This window comes from Pinus tabuliformis, chromosome 1_1 (genome assembly GCF_031772625.1).
Source record: "Pinus tabuliformis cultivar Carrire ecotype Pingquan chromosome 1_1, CPIR1, whole genome shotgun sequence".
Taxonomy (NCBI): Eukaryota; Viridiplantae; Streptophyta; class Pinopsida; order Pinales; family Pinaceae; genus Pinus; species Pinus tabuliformis.
The window spans coordinates 995,763,320-995,782,541 of NC_142297.1; positions in this window are offsets into that span (position 1 = coordinate 995,763,320).

A 19,222-nucleotide genomic window follows, 5' to 3' on the forward strand; every position below is an offset into this window, starting at 1 on the left:
ACCTGGATCATTCCTCCCCCCTTAGGAAGCAATGGTCCCCATTGCGTTCAGTTCCTCCATGAGATGGGGAAACTTTTGCTGAACTTGGTCCCTGGTGAGCCACTTGCCATTGTGAAGGAGTTGGCCTGCTTTGACAACTCGATACAGTTGAATATTCTGTCGGCGAGTATTCTTGATCTGTGTGTCCATGATTCGATCAGTTGCAGCTTGTTCCATGCAATTTGGATTTAATTCTGTGGGGGTGAGTTGTTCTGCAATGTCGGATGTATCTAGCAATGGTGGAAAGTATGGCCGAAGGCGGTCCACATTGAACACTGGGTGCAGGCCAAGGAATGGGGGAATGCTGAGTTCAAATGCATTATCTCCCACAGCCTTAGTAATGGTGTAGGGACCATATCGGAGTGGTCTCAGTTTCCGATAGGCTCCAGTAAGGCGTTCCTTTTGTAAATGCAACCAAACTTTGTCACCCACCTGGAACTTGTGTGGCACTCGATGTTGATCATGTCGCTTCTTGAACTTGGCATTTGATTTCTCCAGAATGTCATGGACCTGCTGGCGAATATGTTGGATGTGCTCAATGAAGCTGGTCGCCTTGTTTGTTTCAGACTATTCATGAGCAGAACCTACGTGAGTAGCTGCAAATGGCATGGCCACATCAATGGGGCATAATGGCTAGAATCCCAAGCCCACCTGAAAAGGGCTATGGCCAGTGGAGCTGTGAAGAGCTCGGTTGTAGCTGTGCTGAACATAGGGGAGGCTCTCGTCCCATGTGCGTGGATGCTTTGAGTTGTACATGCGCAGAATGTGTACAATCATCCTATTGACAACCTCTGTCTGGCCATCAGTTTGAGGATGGAAGGCGGTGGACTTAGTGAGTTTGGTGTCCAGCATTGACCAGAGACTGGACCAAAATGTACTGAGGAACCTACTATCCCGATCTGAGATGATAGACTGTGGAATCCCAAAGTGCACCCAAACTCATTCAAAGAAGAGTTTAGCAGTGGCTTCTGCTGTGATGTTCTTCTTGCAGGCCGCCATGATGGCCATCTTCGAGAACCTGTCGACGACTACAAAAACACAGTCATTTCCATGCTTAGTGGAAGGAAGGCCAGACATGTAATCCATGGAGATGGATTCCCAAGGTTGGCTAGGGGTAGGCAGTGGGGTATAGAGGCCTTGCTTCTTGATGGTCGGTTTGGCAATGGCACAGGCAGTACATGATCTGATGTACTTCCCAACATCCTGTCGAAGATTCGGCCAATAGAAATACTTTTGCAGCACTGCCACTGTTTTCTCAACCCCGAAATGACCAGCAACTCGACTATAGTGTGCTTCCCAAATCATCTTGGCACGCTCGCTTGAAGGAACACAAAGGTGACCCAAGTGGCATAACAGGTCGTCCTGGAGGTGAAAATCTGGAACATGCTGACCCTCCAAGAGGTTCTGGTATGTGTGGCTGAATTCCGGGTCACTTTTGTAGAGCAGTGGCCAATCAGAAGTCTCATGCCCACAAGAGTTGAGGACGGTGGTTAACGCCATGATCGGTGGTCGGCTGAGGCAATCTGCAACATTATTAGTGCTGCCCTTCTTATACTTGATATTCAAATGGAACTGTTGCAGGTATGTGGACCACTTCTGATGGCGATCATTCTGCAATTTCCCTTGGGTCTGTATGAACTGTAGGGGTCGGTGGTCTGTGTGGATGACCGTTTCCTTCCCCAAAATGTAGTGCTTCCATTGCCGACAAGCCTGTACAATGGAATACATCTCTTTATCATAAGTGGGATACTTCCGGACCGTGTCTGAAAGTGTTTCACTGTGATATGCCACAGGATGCCCGTGTTGAGTAAGGACTGCCCCAATAGCATAGTCAGAGGCATCTGTCTCGACCTCAAATGGTTGTTGTAAATCTGGTAAAGCGAGCACTGGTGCTGTGCAGAGGCGATCTTTCAACTCTATGAATGCCTTCTGTTGAGATTCAGACCAAAAGAATTTTGCCTTCGCCCCGCCCTTGGTGACTTGACTCAAAGGCCAAGTGATATGAGAAAAACCCAACACGAACCTGCGGTAGAAGTTGGCAAGACCTAGAAAGCTGCGGAGCTCTGTCAAAGTGGTCGGAGGTGGCCAATCCCGAATGACTTTGATCTTGGCTGGATCCACATGCACCGCTTGTTCATCAATAATGTATCCCAGATACTGAACCTGGGTCATGCCAAAAGTGCATTTCTCCAAATTGGCACATAGCTTGTGTTGCCGCAGTGTTTGGAGAACCTGTCGGATGTGGTGGAGGTGCTCTTCCCAACTCTGGCTGAACATCAGAATGTCATCCAAGTATACCACTACAAATGAGTTGGTGTATGGCCGCAAGATGTCATCCATTAGCCTCATGAAGGTTGCAGGAGCATTTGTCAACCCGAAAGGCATAACCAACCATTCGAAAAGGCCCTCTTTGGCTTTGAAGGCAGTCTTCCACACATTAGAGGGTTCGATTGGTACCTGGTGATATCCTGACTTCAGATCAATCTTGCTGAAATATTTTGCCCCCTTTAGTTGGTCTAGGAGGTCATCAATCCGCGGGATCGGGTACCTATTACGGACAGTGATCTTGTTCAGCGCTCGATAGTCAATACAGAGTCTCCAAGTCCCATCCTTCTTTTGTACCAACACAATTGGGCTCCCACAAGGCGATGAACTCGGACGGATGTGGCCTTTTTGCAGAAGCTCTTGAATCTGCCTCTTGATTTCATCGTTCTCCAGAACGGAGCGCCGATAAATTTGTCCATTGGGTAAGGGTGCACCTGGGGTCAGATCGATGGAGTGCTTGACCTGACAATGCAGAGGAACCCCTACGGGGGAGGTGAAGATGTCCTCGTACTCCTCCACGACCTTGTCCATCTGTAGTTGTTGTGCAGAGGGGCCCTGTCTGGAGGTTGTGGCCACCGTCTTCTTCTTTCCTTGAGGGCATATCATCAGGAAAACAAATTTTCCAGTTTTGGAAATGAGCTTACTGCATTGTTTTGCAGTAATCAAAGAGATGGCAGTAGGCGGTGCTACCTCTGGTATCCTGTACAACTGATTTCCCAAAGTAATAATAACAGCACGGGGCCTTGATTCATACACAGCATGTCGCTTCCACAAGTATGGTTGTCCTAATAATACATCACAAACTTCAAGCGGAGCAATGTCACACAATACCTCATCTGTGAAGGGCTTGATGTTGTATGGAAGGCGACACTGTTGGCTCACGCGAAGATCCCGTCCTTGGTGCAGCCACCCGATAGTGTACGGTTGTGGATGTGCTGTGGTCGGTAAGCCCAACCGCTTCACAACCTCTGCCGAAATGAGGTTCTTTTGGCTCCCGCTATCGACAATGAACTGTAGTGGGGAGCCCCTTACCCACATCTGGGAGTGGAAGAGACGCTCCTCCTCCTCTAGATCTTCGGGTTCATTTTTCTGGATCTTGGCAGTAGCAACAGTGGCGTTGGGATCCGCATCAATGATCTACTTCCCTTTGTTATTCCCCTTGTCTATTTCTGACCCAGAGTCGGAACATGCATCTGATTCTGAAACCTTTAGTTCGGCCATCAGTGACTGCTTGGCCTGACACTCACTTGTGTTGTGAGTGGAGCTCTTATGGAACTCACACCATTTTCCCGTGTCCTTTTTCGGCTTTGTGGCACTGTTCTTTGCTTGTAGCTTTTGCGGGTTGTCTTGGGCTACCCCACCTTGGCTTTGTCCCTTGTTCTGTGGTTTAGGAGCACCTTTCCCTTGCTTTGGATTTGTAGTTCCAAAGTCTCGCTTCTTTTGTTTAAACTTCTGCTCGATCTTGATGGCATATCGGTATGCTATGCCGAGCGATGAGATGTTCAGGAATTCCATTTCTTCCTGGATGTACTTGTGCAGGCAACCGCGGTATTTGAGTATCAGATGCTGCTCCGAATCCTTGATACCCAACTTCGTGCGAAGGGTATGGAAAAGATTGGTGAACTCTGGCACATCTTGATCCCTTCCCTGCCGCAGCGTGGTCCACTTTATGTATTCATCCTCATAGCTTCCAACAGGGTAGTATTGCTCCTTGATGGCATCTCGGAATGAATTCCAGGTGGGTGCGGCTGAGAATAGCGAGCCTGTAGTTTCATCCTTCTGCTCGCAGTAGGTCTCCCACCAGTCCTTGACGTGGGGGCTGCTTTGAGAAGAGCGAAAACAATCTTTTCCCGACTTGAAAATTCATGAACAGAAAAATACCCATCTAGCAGATTTAACCATTTATCTACGGCATCTGCGTCTATTTGACCCTCGAAGATGGGGATTTCAAAATTAACTTGTACCTTAAACGGTGTGGCGTTTCCAGAGTAGCTGCTGGAAGCTGATGCGTCACCTTTGGGTAGCCGCTGAAGGATTTGGGCAAAGTTGTCCATCATCGCGTTCCGTTGTCGCTCGAGGGCTTCTTCGAGCAAGATTTTGATGGGATCTCCTGCTCCCTCGTCTTTCTTCTTATCCGCCATGGGAGGCCGTCGAGATTTGCGAGGCTGGTCTTGCAAGTGTTCAACCAGCTCAAGCCCTAACTCCTTATATCCCGACCTCGTCGGGGACATGCAAAGAAAAACAGAGAAAAAGCAGACCACTCTGATACCACTGATCCGGATTTAAGTAGGAACGCAATAGATTACAGAGATAACCATAAATACAGAGATGCGATAACCATAAAAATAGAGGTGCAGCGGAAATAATACTTCATTTCACTAATGGAGAATACTGAAATATGCTTACAAATAGAAATGACCCAGCTAGGGCGATGGAGCTTATCTCTGAGAAGAGATGTGTCGGCTACATGCCTATGAACTGTTCCGAACTGTCTTTACAATGAGGCTCGAAGGCCTATTTATTATTGAGAAACAATGGAAAACCCTTAACATTCCAAAACCTAACCCTAGAAGATGAAAACGCCAAACTATGGGCCCCGTTTGGGTAAATTGGTACATCAACTTCCCGGGGTCGTAACTTTGGCATACGATCTCTGTTTTACGCGCATGATAGCCCGTTGAAAAGATCTTTCTGAGGACTATAACGCAAACAATGATTTTTTATCCAAAAAATCGCAGGAGCGGGATTTCCCAAAAAACGTCGTTTAGGGCCTCAAAACGGCTCCGGAAGTTTAGGACCCGAAAACTGCTAAAAATAGTAAATTGTGCTATAATTAAGGAAACTGAAAATGTCAAGAGGGACAATGGTGGGGGTCTAGGTGGACTTGGCAGGTGGCCACCAATATCCACCTGGATCAAACACAGAACAACTTGGGTTGAGTTACTAGAATTGGAGCCTAGGTTGGGATAAATGCTCTGGAGCCCTTAGTGGGTTGAGTTACTAGTCCCTGGAGTTCAGCTAGACAAACATTCTAGATCATTGGAAGATTGTAGGTTGAGGTACTAGTTCTTGGAGCCCTAGACAACTTCGGTAGAGAATGTTGGTTGATGTTAGTGATGTTTGACCATAGAGGTGGAATTACTATGGTTGAGGATTGTGGTGGTTTGGCCTCTAGAAGGCCTAGTTTGGTTTAGCCTTGGTTTATTCCATGATATCCCACATTCATTCTTGGGACATGGAGTGGGGATGATTGGCTGGAAGAGAGATTTGGTTCAACCCAATATATGGGTAGGTGGTACATAGAAGTCCCTAACTTGGTTTGTATTTTCATGAATTAATAAGAGATATTCTTCTACTGCGATTCATGAATATTTGTAGTGATTATGTTGGTGATATTATGGTTGAGTTTCTTTCCTTTCTATGTTGTTTATATGTTGGTTATATTATATGTACCATATATGGCTCTTGTCATGAATTATTTAGCTATTGATTGGTTGATGAATGTATGAAATGATAAGCATTGTTGCAGCTACGTGGAGAGGGCATAAATCCTTCTTGGTGATTCTCAGATGAATCTCAAACTGTTATGATCAAATATGAATTCATGACCTGTAGCTTACATGTTTCCATGTGTTTGACAAAATGTTTGCTATAGACTAAGCATGTCCTAAGTCAGTTCTTGTTCAAGTTTTGTATGAAAATATTTTTCATTATGATTTGTCATTCTGAGAAGTTACAGACAGTTCTTGCCAGTGGTCTAGAGGCTGGCCTAGAAAGGTAGCTCATATCATGAGACCACACCCTCTAAACTCGAGATTTTGGGCTATAACCGCATGGAGGCAGTGTTGTGAATGTGGTTGGAGGCCTATAACCACACCCAGGCCTTGTCATGCATGCAGTTGTGGACCTATGATGGAGAAAAACGGTTCCAACTTAGGGTTGGGTCACTTGGGGTGGTTTTTTAGCCTCTAAGTGACCCATAGGCCCTATAGGATGTCAGTATGTGGTTAGTCTATAGGACCCACTTCCTTAACTAGAACTAGGAGGTCAAGTCAAGCCATAGTGACACTCATCTCATGTTTACCCTGGCAGACATGTGAAATGGGGTAAATGTGGGAGGAGGAATCACATGGTTGTATCAAAGTGGGTTCCATTCTCTTTGGGTGATATCTGATACCACAGGGTGGTATCAGAGTTTTCAGGTTCAACCACTTAGACTTTATGGGTGGGTTGTGCTTGTTATGCATGCATGTTGGTGATTTCTTGTGATGGTAATTGTCGCGATCATGTCGTCATGTTGACTTTAGTGATATTTTTATGTTGAGGTGATTGATATGTTGATGTTATATATATCACTCTAATTTAGATTGATTTGTGCAGATGAGATAGTCTCCCCTGAACTTCACTGAGGTTATGTTTGATCGTGTTTATATTTGGTTTATTTGAAATGGTATGTATGCAGGAAGTAGAAAATCATAGAGGACAAGAAACATAATGGACTACAGTTCATGTGACTATCCTTATAAATCATATGAGAAACATATAGATGAGTACTCCCCTGGCATAGCAGATACCTTAAGAAGTTTGAAGGCATAAATGAGTTGCAAAGAATACAATGATAGGATAATTTAGTCACAAGAAAGTATTTTCAAGGCATGGGAAAAGAAGGCAAAGGTTAATGCAGTGATCCTTCATAGCTTATCAAATTTGCAGAGGGAGGGACATCAATGGATCAATTATGTCCAAGAGGAAATGAGTAATGGGGCATATGGTAGCCAGTCTCATGGAGGACACAATTCGGATAGGGATGACATAGTTAGAAATGGTAGATGGATGGAAACCCCTGATAGGAGAGGTAGTAGTTATGGGGTCTATTCTAGGTCAGGATCAGAGAGAAAACATGGTCATCATTGCTATCATCCTTACAAGAAGAGTGAGAAGTAGTACTTGTCGAATGAGATCAGGATAGCCAAACTTCCTACCTTTGATGGAGAGCTGAAGAAATTAGAATATGTAGAAGCATGGTTTCCTGGGATGAAGAAGTTCTTCGAGATGCATGATTATTTAGAGAATGTTAAATCCAGGATAGCCATTTTTAGTCTCAAAGGGAAAGTGGAAATTTGGTGGGAAGATGTGAAGCATGTCAAAGGCATCACGACATACGAGTTGAGTTGGCATGAATTCAAAAGACTCTTTAAAAAGAAGTATTTATCAGAGAGATACTATGATGGTAATGCTAAGGAGTTATATGAGTTGAAGATGGGATATACAACAAATGAAGAGTATACAACTAAGTTCTTGAAGTTATCGAGGTATTTACCATATCTTAAGGATGAGAAAATGAAGGTTCAAATATTTGTTAGTGGATTTCTATTAGAATTTATGTATTGGATTGAGTATGATGAGTCTCGGACATTGGAGGAAGTAATTGGGAGGCTGAAACATTGTTATGAGCAGTCTAAGAGTATGTATGATTCTAAGTAATGTTGGAAAGGTGATGACAAGACTAAGGGAAAGTGGGATAAGAAGTGAGTATGACCTCAGGATGCATGTAACAAAGAGAATGTAGTGTCATGCAAGGAATTCAATGTAGTTGACAAGGGATAGGGATTTCAGTCTGAGGAATAAAACAGGGGTAATGGAAGGAAGCCTTTGCAGTGTTAGCATGATACCCAATTTTACAAATCAACCAATGTGTGATACCCAATTTTACAAATTAACCAGAAATGTACAATTTGTGCCCTAAATTTAGAAAGTAAATCAAACCATTCCAAAAAGTATACCCAAACTTTCAATTTACTCATACATTCAATTAAACATGAATTTAATAATTTGGATGCAGAAGAATACCTGGTTATCTTTTTTAAGGTTCTTATGGTCTGTTGTTTCTCCTGATCTTGCTACCAAACAAACCCTTTTCCTCACAGCCTATCTGGGATCAACCTATTCGGTTCCTAAATCTAGAAGAGTTTATATTTGAGGTCTTCTGGCCCCATGGCCAAAACTCCAACAAAAATGGCTCAATTATAAAATTTATCTCAATATATTCACTTTCACTATTGCTTCTTTGTGTATTTCACTTTTATCTTTGTTTTCCCCATAAGGCATCTATTATCAAGATGAAAGGTAAGATTTATGATGAAGTTGTTTCTATTTTGATTGACCTTGGATCTAACTATAGTTATATCAGTCCTGACCTGGTGGATAAGTGTTGCTTGAATAAATAAGAACATGTAGAGTCTTGGTTGGTGTAGTTAGTTACAAGTACCAAGAAAAGTGTTCATCATTGGGTGAGATTTTGTGCATTTGAACTTAATGGTATGTCTACATCAGTGCACCTATATTTTCTTCCATTGGGATCATATAGTATGTTGTCAGGTATGGATTGGTTTTACATTCACAGGAATAAGGTAAATTTATATGATAAAGCTATTGAGTGCCTAGATGACAATGGAGATAGGAAAATCTTGCAGGGTAATAAGAAGCCTACATCAGTGAGAATGGTTATAGAAATGCAACAAAAGAAAAGTTGTAGGATTAAAAGTGTGTGTGTTGTTTGTAGTAAATATTTCTAGTGAAAAAGGGAAGGATGTTAAGGTTGTTGAAGTCTTGAAGAGGTATATAATATTGCAGTAGTTTTAGTATGTATTTCCAAAAAATATTTTTAGATTTTTCACCTCATAGGGAAGGGCACTTTCTATTCAGTTGATGTTGGGAGTAGCACCAACATCAAAGGCACCATACGGGATGAGCACTCTATATTTGGTGAAATTGAAGTTGCATCTTAAGGAAATTCTCGATAAGGGATACATTAGGCCAGGTGTGTCACCTTGGGGTGCACCAGTGATATTTGTAAAGAAGAAAGATGGTACTCTCAAGTTGTGTATTACTTACAGGAAATTGAACAAGGTGACTATCAAGAACAACTTCCTTTTTCGTGGATTGAAGATTTGTTTGATCAGTTGAAGGGAGAAACAATGTTCTCGAAGATTTTTTTGAGATCACAATATCATTAGGCACACATCAAATAAGAGGACACTTACAAAACTGCATTTCATACTAGGTATGGGTATTATGAGTTTGTAGTAGTTCCTTTTGGTCTTACTAATGTTCTATTTTCTTTCATGTGTTTGATGAAGAGAGTTTTGTGTCCTTATCTGGACAAGCTTGCAATAGTATTCATTGATGACATATTGATATATTCTAAGAATGAGGAAGAGCATGCTGAACATCTAGCAGCAGTGTTAAAATTGTTAAGAGAGCGTTAGTTGTATGCCAAGCTTAGTAAGTGCATTTTATTTCAGACAGAAGTTCATTACTTAAGGCATATTGTTTCCAAAGAAGGTATAGTAGTGGACACAGAAGCACAGTTGTAGGATTCAAAGGGTGTGTGTTGTTTTTAGTCCATATTTGCAGTGACAAAGGAAAGGACTTTTTTTTTTTTCCTGTATTTAGGCTTCTGTGATCGATAATGAATTAAGCAAAGTCTTTTGTTAGAAATCACACAAGAGAAATTTTTGGCTGACACGTTTTGAACCAACAAGTGTGGTTCATCATCAGGACTAGATGAAGAGGCAGACCATGGCAAAGGCTTAAATAGACAGCAATGTAGAGACATAATTTCAAGTAATGACTACATTTGAACAATAGTATTTAAATTATGATATTAATTTATTAATATATTAAAAACAAATATTATTAAATAACGGCTATAATGAATGGCTAGTTTTTGAAAAATAATATTTAAATAATGATATTAGTTTATTAATTTATTAAAAACAAATATTAATAAGTAACAACTATATTAAATGGCTAGTTTTTGAAAAATAATATTTAAATTATGATATAAGTTTATTAATTTATTAAAAAAAAGATTAATAAGTAACGACTATATTCGGCTAGTTTTTGAAAAATAATATTTAAATTAATTTATTAAAATCAAATATTAAAAAAAATAAGAAGAATAAAAATATCAAAATCAAACTCTAAACAAGGAGGGATGTCTAAAATTATTAAAATGAGTCAAGGCCCTAATCAAGACAAGATCATTTAATAAATAAAAATAAGTAATGGAAATAAAATAAACTAAATTAAAAATAAATAAAATAAAACAAAAATATACACAAGTCAAAAGAAATATATATATATATATATATAAACAAATAAATAAAAGATAAAAATAAAAATAATATATATATATATCTATATATATATATATATATATATATATATATATATATATATATATATATATATATATAGTCAAAGAAAAGTAATCAATAAATAAAACAGGGTCAATAATAAAATATGGGGCTCAGGACCATTAAACAAATTAAAAAAATAATAAAAGGAGTAAAGAACAAATAGGATGATAAAATACTAAAGAAAACATGAAGGATCAAGAAAATAAACTCTAATGAAGAATAAATAACAAATACTATAAAAAGGATGCCAATACCTACATAGATAAACAAACATACAAAATAAATCCCCCCAAAAAACCTAAAAAACTAGGAGGACAGGACAGGGAACCAACTTCTACTAAGATTCCAACCATCATCTCTATTCAAATTATTGGGTCTTTTTTCAATTTCTAGGGCATCCCTCAATTTACAATGATGGAAATGACTAACCCTAGCAACGACTTATGCCTCCTCAATGCAGGTGTGATGCTTAGATTTATTTGCATGCTCTGCCAAAGCAGAGGAGCGGGTCCTTCCATGCTTGATGTCAACGACATACTCACGAATCCTTTGATTAATCGAGCGACCAGTCTCACCAATATAGGGAGTCCCACAAGAGCATGGGATAACATAAACACCCTTCATATTATTGGGGTCCACTAGGTCTTTTATAGATCTAAGGGAGCTCCAGATGGTATTTAAAGGCCTGAAGGTTGAAACCACCTTATGCTTACTTAGGATCCTCGCAATCTCGTCAATAGTCCCTTGGATAAAAGGAATATTAACACTAGAAAATCGATCCTTCATATCTTTCTTAGCATTAGGTCCTTTTTTAGCTCTGAGGAAAGCCTTAGTGGATTGGTGTCTACTATACTCATTATTAAAGAAAATACTTAGGAGATGTGCTTTCTCTTCATTGAGATGATTGTCATCAGAAACTCTTAAAGCTCTAATCGCTAAGGTGTTGAAAACAACAAGTTTTTGAGCTAGAAAATGATGAGAATTAGCATGAAGATATTGTTCTGTATGAGTTTTCTTATGAAATACCTTATGAGAAAAAGAGCCATCATCATTCCTTCAGAGGAGGACATCAAGGAAGGGCAGACTACCATTACATTCAAATTCCATGTTGAGCTTTATGGAACTAGATTGATTCTTAAGATGGAGGAAAAAAAATTCCAACTCTTCTTTACCATGGGACCAGATGACACAAGTGTCAGCCACAAACCTCTTCCACATCTTAGACAGAAGACAAGAAGAAGCTAAGGCCATTGATTCAAAATCCTCCGTGAATAGATTAGCTACCACATGGGAGAGGGGGGAACTCATGGCAACACCGCAAGTTTGCTCATAGAATTCCCCATTGAATGAAAAGAAAGTAGAAGTAAGACAAATACCAAATAAATTAGTCATATCAGGATCCATGATGCACTTGATGATGTTGAGGTCGTTGAAGTCTTGAAGAGGTATACAATATATCTATGCAAAAAAAGCGCAGTTGTAGGATTCAAAGGATGTGTGTTGTTTGCAGTCCATATTTCCAATGACAAAGGGAAGGATGTTGAGGTTTTTGAAGTCTTGAAGAGGTATATAGTATTACAATAGTTTTAGGATGTATGGTTATAGCTATACAAAAAAAGCACAATTGTAGGATTCAAAGGGTGTGTGTTGTTTGTAGTCCATATTTTCCAGTGACAAAGGGAAGGATGTTGAGGTTGTTGAAGTAATGTTAACCTTATATCTAAAAATAATTTATTTTATTGAATTATTTTAAATTTATTTTTTTAAATGGTGATTGGTTGTGTCACGGTTTCTCTTATTAAGTCATGATGACATGCATTCATAACTGGTACTATTATTTTGTTATTTTATTCTTTCAAAGAGTGGAGCATTCATAACTGATACGTCTACTAGTTAAATAATCTTACATGGTAATTACTATGGCAATTAGAGATTTTTTAAATGCCTTATTATTGAAGTAATTTTTTTTATAAATTTAATTTTATATTTGATTGAATTTCATTATAATTCAATATTCGGAAACAAGAAAAGAAAAAAAAGACCATCCCTCACGTCATTATTAATATTCACATGCTCTGCATAACCTTCTTATGTTGGAATTCAAGTCTTGAAAACTAAATATGAAAGTGTTTACAACTAATGCTTATTCATCCATTAATGACCATCATAGCCACTTCCTTAACTTTTTATGTTATCAAATTCTTATATATTTTTCCTTGACTAAGGTGAATTTTCGTAATTTTTTCTCAAATTCAACTATAGTGAAAGAGATTAGTTATACTCGCTAATATAGTTGGTTGAATAGAACAAATTAGATTTTAAATAAATAAATTTATATATAATAAAATTTAATAGAATTTAGTTACAAATGTTAAACTATAAAAGAGTAGCAATATTTTTTTTGGTCAAGCACAACTAATAGTCAACCAAAAAAATTTAAATGCTAGACAGATATAATAAGCTTTTCAATCATTACAAGCAAAGTAACCCTTGTTCAAATGTAATAATTGGCTCATACATTTTGAAATTCAATAAATAAATTAAGCTAAAAGAAAAGCTAGATATACACCTTATTTATTTTATAGAAAATTTATAAATCTTACTATATTAAAATTGATCACATTCACAATGGCATAAACTGCATTTAATCCTGACATAACTTTTATTATATGGTTGCTGCATTTGACACGCATAATTTCTATCATATGGTTGAGCACATATTCTCAAACATAATGTCAAGGTATTTTTATAGATTTAAGAGAGATCACAGCAAGATTTAGACAAAAGACAAAAAGCATAAAAGTATACGTAGGCTAATCAGTTTTATGTATTCTGGGTAGTTTTGTGTTGATTTGATACATTTCGATTTAATTATGTTTATTAAATTCTGAAATATTTAAAAAAATAATAAATTTTAAAGTATTTTAAAAATAAAAATAATAATGGGATAGAAGAACTTTTTATGCAAATTGTCTTTATATATTTTTTCTCCACATATATACTAAAAATAATCCCTCCGATATGTATGTTAAAAAATGCGTTAAAGCAGTGACAACGACATTGGAATGAGATTTAAACAGAAAATGTAAGTATTTGACATAAATTTCCACGCGCATAGGGAACCCGTGAATCCAATAAATAAATAATTCCTCATTTTAAAGTACTTTGTTTCCGAACTTTTCCTCCGCGTAGTTCTAGTGCTGGGCGGTGTAAAATTATTTAATCATAAGGTCAGGGAATGATATTATTATGATAACAGATGGACAACAATAATAATTTAATATTTATTAATTTATAATAGTTTTTATTATTATTAATTCAACCATAACTATAGCATTCAAGTATGAATATTCTTGTAATTATCTGATGTATTTTGACGTTTTAAGTGCGCAAGAATATAGAAACGTTTAAGATTTCAAATACACATTTATTAGCAAGGGAATCTATAAAATGATGATAAAAAGAGAGAGCCTTCTCCACAGGAAGCAATCGAATTAGTTACTAGAAAATCATATTAAATTTACTTAGTTATCAGAACATCATATTAAATTTAACTAAATAAAAATTGATTACATTTTACTGTTTTAATCTTTTTTGGGGAATTTCTTTAATAGCGAGTAAAGTTTTATATTTTAAAATTCTCATAAAATTCAATTCAAAAATATTTAAAATGATAAATTATTTTATTATATTAATTATTTGGAAATAAATTTAAAAATAATTAATAATAAATTTAATAATTTTCAAATTAATGTAAATGGTTTAATGGAGATTTGGTCGGTTTAATTAATATAATTTTAAGTAATATATTTTTATTATAAATATAAATTTATATAAACTTATAATTATGTTGATAGTGTGGTCTAAATATTAAATTTTTAAATTAGGAATCGTTTAGATTTGATAATCTAAGGACATTCTTCATCTTACACATAATTCAATAGCTAATAAGAAAAGTATGTGATTTCTTTTTTTTAATTTCTTTAATATGCTCCTATCTTTAATTTATTAAAAGATAATTCATGAAAAGTCGTTGGCTATATAATTTATTACAAAAATATTTGTAAAAGGTTGTGTTGAGACTTCATTTGGTGTCGCTCCTAACGTGGAGATCGAGTGCACGTCCACACCACATCCACGCAACATCAATTAGGTTTCTGCTGCATCGATTAGGTTTAAGGAATAGTGCTTACACTCGCTCGGCTCCTAATAGTGCACAAAAGTAATATTTATCGAAAGTATTATGTAGCCATTACTTTTCCTATAACCAATTACTTGTTTTTTCAAAGCCATATCGAAAGCGTATCCACTATGTTTCATTAGGGATTTAAATTTAAATTTAAATAATTAATTTTACTCACAGTTTAATATATTAAATTTAGGATTTATAATATTATGATTTATCACTGCCTCAAGGTTTTTGGGGCATGCAGGTTACTGTGAACATCGTCTGCCCCTGATCCAGGATTTTTCCATGCCTGGTATATAGCTTTTCATTTTGGTGCTGCCAATTTGGTATGTATTTTCCTCAATACATTCCTCATTTCCTGTCTTATTTCTCCAAACACATTTCTTGGCGCAGTACCCTTTATGTTTCTGATCTGCTTCCACTCCATTACTTTATCTCTCTATGCGGATATGCCGCCCTTCTTTTTTCCATTTCAGATATTTCTAGTTCCATATCAACATAGCTGTATATATATGTTTTTAAATGAATACAATACAACTATATAGTTTTTTCCGTGCTGAAAAAAAAATAAAAAATAAAAAATAAAAAAATTATGGTTTATAATAATAATTTTATTATTTATTAGATTGGATTTTATAATGTTAAATTTTTGTATTAGGGCTTAATATTGTTACATTGGAATGGTACAAAAATAAATGACAAACGGGACAATTAATTTGACAATCATTGTCACAATGTTACATTAGATTGCAATTTATTCAACGCCGCACTACGACATTACAAAATTGGGGTCTAATATTAGTTTTTATAATATCAGAGATTGTAATACTCGGTTTATAATATTAGGGTTTGATATTGAGATTATAATTTATAATACTCGGGTTTAATATTATGGTTTATAATGTTAATCTCAAGGTTTATTATATTGGGTTTTATAATGTTAGGGTTTTATATTAGGGTTTAACACTATGACATTGGAATGGTACAAAAATCTATCCACATTGATGATAGATTGATAATATATTAATTTTCACATTAATATAGTATTAATGACACATTGATAATATATTAGTCTACACATTTCTAAAGTTTTAACTATAAATTAATCTATAAATTAACAAATGTTAACTATGGTTGACTATTGTTGAGATGGTGAACGATAATCAATATGGGCATCATAGTCAACATGACTACCATGGTGAACCATAGAATGCAAAGGTTGAGTTTTTAGGACATTATTTTTTGAAAGTTTATCCGCTATTTTTACTGATTTAATTACAATTTTAAATTTTAATTTAATTAATAAAAAATAAAATTACCTATTAAAATTAAATTAATAAAATGATTAAAATATTTAAATAACATTAATAAGATTTTAATATAATTAATGGCACATTAATAATATATTAATCTACACGTTTATAATGTTTTGACTATAAATTAATCTATACATTAACACATGTTAACTATGGTTGATTATTGTTGACATGGTCAACTATATTCAACATGACTACCATGGTAAGCCATACTTACCTCGGTAATCATGACCTATTTGTAAGTGACCTATAATGAAATATAGTGGATGGTCATGATTGACCATGGAGGCTTATAGTGGATGGCTAAGGTTAACAATATTAATACTCGAGTTTATAATGTTACTCCTAGGATTTGTAATCATGGGGTTTAATGTATTACATTTAGGATTTATAATCATAAGGCTTATAATAATAATACTAGAGTTTATTATATTGGATTCTATAATGTTAGGGTTTTATATTAAGGTTTAATGTTGTGACATTGGAATGGTACAAAAATTTATTCAATGTCGCATTGCGATAAATATTGCCTCACTGTGACAATCATTGTTGCAATGTTGCATCACATTGAAATTTATTCAACGTCACATTTTGGCATTACAAAATTGGGGTTTAGTATAAGGATTTATAATTTTAGGGTTTTTAATATTGGGCTAATAATATTAGGGTTTGATATTGGGTGTATAATTTATAATATTGCAGTTTAATATTAGGGTTTATAATATTAAACTTAAGGTTTATTAAATTGGATTTTATAATTTTAGGGTTTTGTATTAGATTTTCATTTTCTGACAATGGAATGGTACAAAAAATTATCCAATGTCGCATTGTGGCAAACATTGTCTCAATACGACAATCAATTTAACAATCATTGTCGCAATGTTACATTACATCATCTTATTCAACGATGTGTTGTTATATTACAAAATTAGCATCTAATATTAGGTTTATAATATTAGGGATTTTTAATATTAAGGTTTAATATTGGGTTTTTAATTTATAATATTACGGTTTATAATATTAATCTTAGGGTTTATAATATTAATCCTAGTGCTCCTCGATCAGGTTGTAAGCCAACAAATGGATCTCATCAGGATCTGAGCCATGTTTAAGTTGAATGATGTAAGGGTCAGAGGGAAGATTACCCACAACCCTCGCATGTTTGGTATTGAAGGTAGGGCGGTAGCATGCATGCCATTAATTAATTAAGACAAGATAGGCCAAAGTGATACCTCCTTATAATTTTTAAGGGTTGGCTGCTCCTCGTTCTCAAATGTTTGGCTTCTTGTTTCAATATTTGGTGTTGGTATAGTGCTTCTAGTTAGCTCGTGGTAGTTTGAGAGGAAGGATTTGCAGGTTGGTTACCCTAGTGTAGCTGGTTTCCCTAGTCTCATGTCCACATCCACTAGGTATGTTATTTATCTTAACCCTCCCCATCACCCTCTCTCTGTAAGTTATTATATTTTTTCACAAATCTTATGGGGAAATCTTTATAATATGGTTCCTGCAAGAAATTGGAATCTATGTCACGAAATATGGAAAGCTCTCATCGGTTTTTACTCTATATTATATGCTTTCTATATGACTATCTCTATTCTCTTTGGTATTTAGTTATCTTGCATGGACATTTACTACATTTCTCTGGCTTGGAGTTATGTGGATGTTGCATGCTTGTTCATCTGTACTAGATTCTTACTTCATTCAATGTCTGTGATAGTGTGGAGGATTCAGAATTTTCCTATATTGGGCTCCTCTTGTCTTATTTTTGTGTCTAGTGAGAAATGAGCTTGGGGAGCTGGAGCATGTTTTTTTCTACGTTGGGTGGTAGACCCATCTTGTTTCACCTCTATGTTCAGTCTTAAACAAGCTTAGTGATCTTGGGTATGTTGTTCCATGTCGTGGGTGGCAGGCCCATCACAATCTTAGGTTAATTATCAATTTTAGGCCTAACTTTAGTTATTGAATGTGTCTATGTTGTTATAATTTATGAAGTATTCACTGTCACTATAATTTCCGAGACCCCACATTGTTAGGTTGCTCCAAGTTCGTGTTTCGTGTATCTTGTTTCAGGGTTTTCTTCGTATCCACTATTTTTTCAAGAAGCATCATGGTTTTCCCTTCCTCCGATTCTAGCTATTCGGGAATAGGTGGTTGGGGTTAGGGATGACACGCGAGGAAGCGAGGAGACAATGGACAAGTTCAGACTCGCCATCTATGGGGGCGAGGCCATAAATCAGTTGCACAACTAATCCAAGATGCAGCCCTCTCCTATCATATAGTTTCCCCAGCTCATGCTTGACAATTAATTTCAAATTGGGAAACAAACTTGAATCAGTTTGCAGAAGTAAAGTTTCAATTGGAAGATTGGAGAGTCCTGGTCCCTGACCATTTTCATTCTAGAGGTCACACTTCTCAATACAAGTAGACCATTCACCTCTATTGGTTGATGAAGAACATTGTGTCCAAGGCTATATAGAACCCTCCAGTTGGCTCCATGAAGTCTAATCATGGATTTCAAGAAATCCAGAAGGAATTTCAACTTATCCAGTTCCAAAGTCAGTAGCAGAACGTCTGTCTCAGCCACATTGAGAAACACATTCTGTGTCTTCCTCGATCTGAATTATCGGGTTCAAGTGCGAAGGATCCAACTCCAGTGGATTCCTTTGATGAATAGAAATATGCTTGACTCTGTTTGGTTTCAGTTTTGTTTAATTTTTTAAGGTAAATATGTTTTTTAGGCTCTTATGTTACAGTTATTTAGCTTGTAGATGGTTTCAAGACATTCAATCTTATAAGGCATTGTTAGACAGACTCAAACTTTATTGTTTATGGATGGCTTATAATGTTGTTCGGTGGCCAACAGACATGGTTTCCCAATGGGAAGGTTGAGGCCACTAAACTCCTTAAATATGGTTGTAACCTACTTTTGCTGAAAATGAATGAAAAGGTCCTACCAAGATTACAAAAAAAAAATATTAATCCTAGTTTTTTTAATATTAATCCTAGGATTTATAATATTAATCAATCTCACCATCATTATCAAAATATTTCTAATCCCTTGGGTTTATAATTTTAATTATAGGATTTAATATTAATCTCTTGGGTATATAAATTCTTAGGTCTATAATATTAATATCAAGGTTTATAAT